The sequence below is a fragment of the Sphaerodactylus townsendi genome, linkage group LG06 (genome assembly GCF_021028975.2).
Source record: "Sphaerodactylus townsendi isolate TG3544 linkage group LG06, MPM_Stown_v2.3, whole genome shotgun sequence".
NCBI classification, from domain to species: Eukaryota; Metazoa; Chordata; class Lepidosauria; order Squamata; family Sphaerodactylidae; genus Sphaerodactylus; species Sphaerodactylus townsendi.
In genome coordinates this window covers 10,034,181-10,040,110 of record NC_059430.1, presented here as the reverse complement: position 1 = coordinate 10,040,110, position 5,930 = coordinate 10,034,181, and positions in this window count along the sequence as shown.

The window sequence follows — 5,930 nt, the reverse complement described above, 5'->3', positions numbered from 1 at the left end:
AGCTGTGACTAGCCCAAGGTCACCCAGCTGGCGTGTGTGGGAGTGCACAGGCTAACCTGAATTCCCCAGATAAGCCTCCACAGCTCAGGTGGCAGAGCGGGGAATCAAACCCAGTTCCTTTAGATTAGATACACGAGCTCTTAACCTCCTACGCCATTTACATACATTGACACTCATAATTAAACCAGATTCCCAAACTTTGCCCAAACACCAATATTTCTTCAGTTAACCGAAGACTTTTTGGAAAACTTTAGATAGAAATTAGTTTTCCTTTGGTCATTTTTTGCGTCTTTCACACTTATTAAAAAGAGTTATCTCTAAATTACTAAGCAAAAGAGCAATACATGTTACTGTACTTTTTGACTTAACCTGTTTAGGATTAATTTTTTAAAAAGTATCTTCCATCTTGTTTGCTTACATGCCGCCTACATTACAAAACCTGAGACAGGTCATAAGGGATGTCTCGCTTCAAGGAAAGATATTAAAGAGGTTCCCAAGTTATAATAGCTTATCTGTTTCTGCAAAACTGATTAGTTTAAATGTCCAGCGCCTTGACTAGTTTGGTTCATGGTCGTCTTAGTTCAAAGGACTGTGTCCAGAGGTGGGATCCAGCAGGTTCTCACAGGTTCCCGAGAGCAGGTTACTAATTATTTGTGTGTGCCGAGAGGGGGGGCTACTCATGGGTGATTTTTTTGCCACATTGATTTTGCCAGCCTATAGTTACGCCCCTCCTCTCAGCAGTGGCAGCGCAGGAACTTGAAGCAGTCCTAGCAGGAGGTGCACCAGGGCGTGCGTGGCAGTCTGGGCGCCTGCGTGCGATCTTGGTTCTCTGCCCAAGGACCGGCGCAGCTGCTACATCCTTGCCACAGCCCCGCTCCGGAATGCCCCGCCCCCGTCATGCCCGTGCCACGCCCCATCGTGGCTCCCCACTCCAGCCCCAGTATGGCTTACTTTGTTCGTTTGAATCCCACCACCATGGGAACCTGTTACTAAAATTTTTGGATCCCACCACTGACTGTGTCCTCTCTGGGAAGAAAAGATCTTGCTCATAGGTGTCAAACTTGGGGCCATCCAGATATTATGGATTACACTTCCCATCATCCCCTGCCAGCATCATGCTGGCAGGGGATGATGGGAACTGTAGTCCATAACATCTGGACAGCCGCGAGTTTGCAGGTCTACATTTAGAGCTGAATGTGACCCCTGTTCAATCCATATCTGCTCCAGACCTGAGCTGTTTTCCGTCCCTTCTAGCACACCAGCCTTTAGGGCATTCGTCTAGATCCCGCAAAGCCGCCTATTGGTCAACCCAGCTGTTCTTGAAGCTTTCAACTGGACGGGGAGGGTTGTCTTTCCGTAGGTCTGATGTCCATTACAAATATTCCAGCTGTCCGGCGGATGCGCCAAGCTCGGTTCCCTTTAATCGGGTCCCTCGGCTTCCTTCTGTTGCCAATCGCAGCTTGGATTTGCCGGCCAAAAACGCGGCTTTGCTCCGGCTTTGCTGGCGCGGGTCGGCTCCCGACCAACTTAGCTGACAGTTACATTAAAGGGCCTGAAAAATACCGTAGCAGAACTAAAGCAATTATTGTAATGCAGTCTTAACAGGGGCTATAATGAGGCAGCATTAAACTTGTGCCAGCGCCTTCGCAAGCCAGCGTTCCCCATGACCTTCCCGGGGCTCTTGGCTCAGAAATGACGAGCGAGTCGGGCAGCCAAGCAGATGTGTGGACAACAAATCCACCGAGGCCTGACTGTGCCCAGGAGTTTATTTTGGACACGCTGGCCCCAGAGGTGGGATCCAGCAGGTTCTCACAGGTTCCCGAGAGTAGGTTACTAATTATTTGTGTGCGCCGAGAGGGGGTTACTAATGGGTGATTTTGCCACGTGATTTTTGCCTCCTCTCAGCAGTAGCGCGCAGAACTGGAAGCAGTCTAGCAGGAGGTGCACCGGTGTGCGTGGCAGCCTGCGCCTGCGTGCATTCGTTTCCTGCCCAAGGACCGGCGCAGCAGCTGCGTCCTTGCCACAGCCCTGCCCGGGAATGCCCCGCCCCTGGAATGCCCGCCCCCGGCCCCACCCCCGTTGTGCCCCGCCCCGCCCCATTGGCGCTATGCCACAGTTTGAATCCCACCACCATGGGAACCTGTTACTAAAATTTTTGGATCCCACCACAGGCTGGCCCTTGACAGTTTGCAAAACACAGACTGGTATCTCAGTCCAGTCGGAGCTTCACTTTCTTACCTGGTGCTATGGCTGTCCTAGAGTTGCCAGTCTTACCAATCTTACCGTGATGTGCCTCTAAACATGCCAGGCCCAGATGTGGGTGAAAAATTAGGAGCAAAAACTGTCATGCCAAGGCCATGCGGCCTGGAAAACCCACAACAGCTAGTTCCGTGGTGGCGAACCTTTGGCACTCCAGATGTTATGGACTACCATTCCCATCAGCCCCTGCCATGGCTAGCAGGGGCTGATGGGAATTGTAGTTCATAACATCTGGAGTGCCAAAGGTTTGCCACCACTGAGCTAGTTGATCCCGGCTGTGAAAGCCTCTGAGAATGCATTGTTCCTGAGCCGGAAGAGGAAGAGGAGGAGGAGTAGGAGTAGTAGTAGTTTGGATTTATACCCACCCTTTCTCTCCTGTAAGAAGACTCAAAGGGGCTTACAAACTTCTTCCCCTTCCCCTCTCACAACGAACACCTTGTGAAGCAGGTGGGGCTGAGAGAGCTCCAAAGAACTGTGACTAGCCCGAGGTCACCCAGCTGGCATGTGTTGGGGTGCACAAGCTAATCTGGTTCACCAGATAAGCCTCCACAGCTCCACCATTCTCTCCTGTAAGGAGACTTAAGGTGGCTTACAAACTCCTTTCCCTTTTTCTCCCCACACCTTGTGAGGTAGGTGGGGCTGGGAGAGTTCGGAGAGAACTGTGACTAGCCCAAGGTCACCCAGCACGAGTGTAGGAGTGCGGAAACACATCTGGTTTACCAGATAAGCCTCTGCCACTCAGGTGGAGGAGTGGGAAATCAAACCCAGTTCTCCAGATTAGAGTGCACCTGCTCTTAACCATTACACCATGCTGGCCCTATAGAAGGTGAAGAAAGCTAAGCAGTGTGATAGAGTGCTAGGGTTACCAGCTCTGTGTTGGAAAATACTAGGGGATTTTGGTACAAGATCTGAAAAAGGCAGGGTTTGGGAAGGGAAGGGTCATTAATGGTGTACAATCCCATAAAAACTACTTTCCAAAATGGTCATTTTCTCCAAGAGCACTGATTTCTATCACCTGGAGATCAGTTGTAATCCCTTGAGATCTCGAGCCAACATGGTGTAGTGGTTAATAGCAGGTGGATTCTTATCTGGAGAACCGGGTTTGATCCCCCACTCCTCCACCTGAGTGGCAGAGGCTTATCTGGTGAACCAGATATGTTTCCGCACTCCTACATTCGTGCTGGGTGACCTTGGGCTAGTCACAGTTCTCTCCAAACTCTCCCAGCCCCACCTACCTCTCCAAACTCTCCCAGCCCCATATGTCCCACGTCGGTGTCTGCGCTCTGCCGAGGCCAATCTGCTGGAGATCCCCGCCCCATCTATGATGCGGCTGGCCTCTACTAGGGCCAGGGCCTTTACGGCTCTGGCCCCCGCCGGGTGGAATGCTCTCCCTCCAGCTGTCCAGGCCTTGCGGGACCTAAATGAGTTCCGCAGAGCCTGCAAGACTGAGCTATTCCGCCGGGCTTTTGGTGAGGCCAGCTGCTGATATATGTGCCCGTTAACAGCTAAGACCCGCTGTCCCCCTTTTAGAGGAGTTTTAATGGTCTGCACTTTAAATGGTTCAGGAATTTGAACGCTGCATTTTAATTTAATAACTAATAACTAATATTTAATATTGTATTTTATCTGTTCACTTGTTGGTATAAATGTTGTAAACCGCCCTGAGGCCCTTGGGGGGGGGGGGGAGGGCGGTATATAAGTGGAACAAATAAATAAATAAAATAAATAAGGTGTGGGGAGAGGGAGGGAAAGGAGTTTGTAAGCCACCTTCAGTCTCCTTACAGGAGATAATGGTGGGATATAAATCTAAACTCTTCTTCTCTTCTTCGCCTCGAGGTTGGCAACCCTGCAGTATGCAGAGACTCTGGACGTGCCCTGAAACAAAAGCAAGAGTTCCTCTGAACTTACGCAAGGTATCTGTCTGTCCCCGCTGAATCGCCGCAGCCAGCCCATCCCCCCCGCACGGCTCCCCGGCATGAGTCTTCTCCTGTTCGCAACGAAATATAGCTCTGACTAAATGCGGCTCTGACTAAAGGCCCAGAACATTTTGTGGGCAGAACATTTAGCAAATAAACAAAGGCTATGTGTTAATGATGCTTGGCAAGGCGCTCGCAAACAGCGGCGCGTGGGCGGGAGTGTTTGTTTGTAACAGGCAGGTCTTTGGGATCTGATGTCCTTTCTGCCTTTCATTGACAGCCAGAGGAGTTGGCAGAGCTGTGACGGGCGTTTGATGCGCCCGGGTGAAGCTAATGAAGGAACGCTGCCTCGCACGAATGGGGAGCGTGTGCCCTTCGAGTGGTCCCTGTTGGTGTGAGCTGGGCGGCAACGTTGCCTAACCTGATTGGTGAAGCTTCAAAGTCCTCTGGACTTTGCAACTATTGCATGGTGAAAACGTGGAGCTGCCATACATTGAATCGGATCAGCGTTCCACCAAAGTTGGTGTTGTCTACCTAAATATCAGGAAGAACTTCCTGACAGTCAGGGCTGTTCGACAGTGTGAATGCACTACCTCGGAGAGTGGTGGAGTCTCCTTCTTTGGAGGTTTTTAAAGAGAGGCTGGATGGTCATCTGTCAGGAGTGCTTTGATTATGTGTTCCTGCATTGCAGGGGGGTTGGACTTGATGGCCCTTGGGGGTCTCTTCCAACTCTATGATTCTACGATTCTACTCATTCTGACAGCTGCTGTCCATGGACTCAGTCAGAGGTCTTTTGCATCACCGACCACCTCGCCATTTTAGTTGGAAATATGAAGTTGGACTTTCGGCATGCCAAGTGGAGTCTCTACCACCGAGCCAGGGGCCAACCAATGTAGAGAAGATTTTGGATTTATATCCCCCCGTTCTCTCCTGCAGGAGACTCAAAGGGGCTTACAATCTCCTTGCCCTTCCGCCCTCACAACAAACACCCTGTGAGGTAGGTGGGGCTGAGAGAGCTCCGAGAAGCTGTGGCTAGCCCAAGGTCACCCAGCTGGCGTGTGTGGGAGTGCCCAGGCTAATGTGTTAATGATGAATTCCCCAGATAAGCCTCCCCAGCTCAGGCGGCAGAGGACTGAAGCAGACCACTGGTTATTCAAGTCAGTGTTGTCTGTGTAACCCCCATGCTCAGAATGGGTTGACCCAGTAAGGGGTGGAGACTCAAAGCAGCAAGAGGCTGCAGCAGACCTCATGTAGTTGGAGGAGTCAAGGCTACCAGACTCGGGCCTTGATTTGTATAAGCCCTTAACACCTTGTTAAGGTAACTGCAATATTGTTGGGAACTACTGGGAAGGTAGTTGTTTATTTTTGCTATGTTGTAAATGTTGGAGTTTATTGTTTCAGGATTTCTTTTTGTGGTTGTAATGGGTGAGAGTTCTCCTGGAAACCTTCATCATGTTGAATCCTGTTCACCAAGCCCTTGGAGTCTTCAGGAGCCAACCCACTTGCAAAGAAGAATTGGACTTGGCAGTATCAGTAGACTGTAAAAAGAACGACTTGAAATGAAACCTGAACAGGACCTTGAAGTGTGATGTTAACTGTTGATGTTTGATGTTATATGTTAAGAAAGTAAACCATTTTGTTTTTAAAAATTTGTTGTTGCAAACTCATTCCAAGTCCTGCCCCACAGAACCCACAGATAGAGGTTACATCTGCTCAGACTGGAAGCTGCTCTGCAGGATCTCAGCGAGAGGTTTT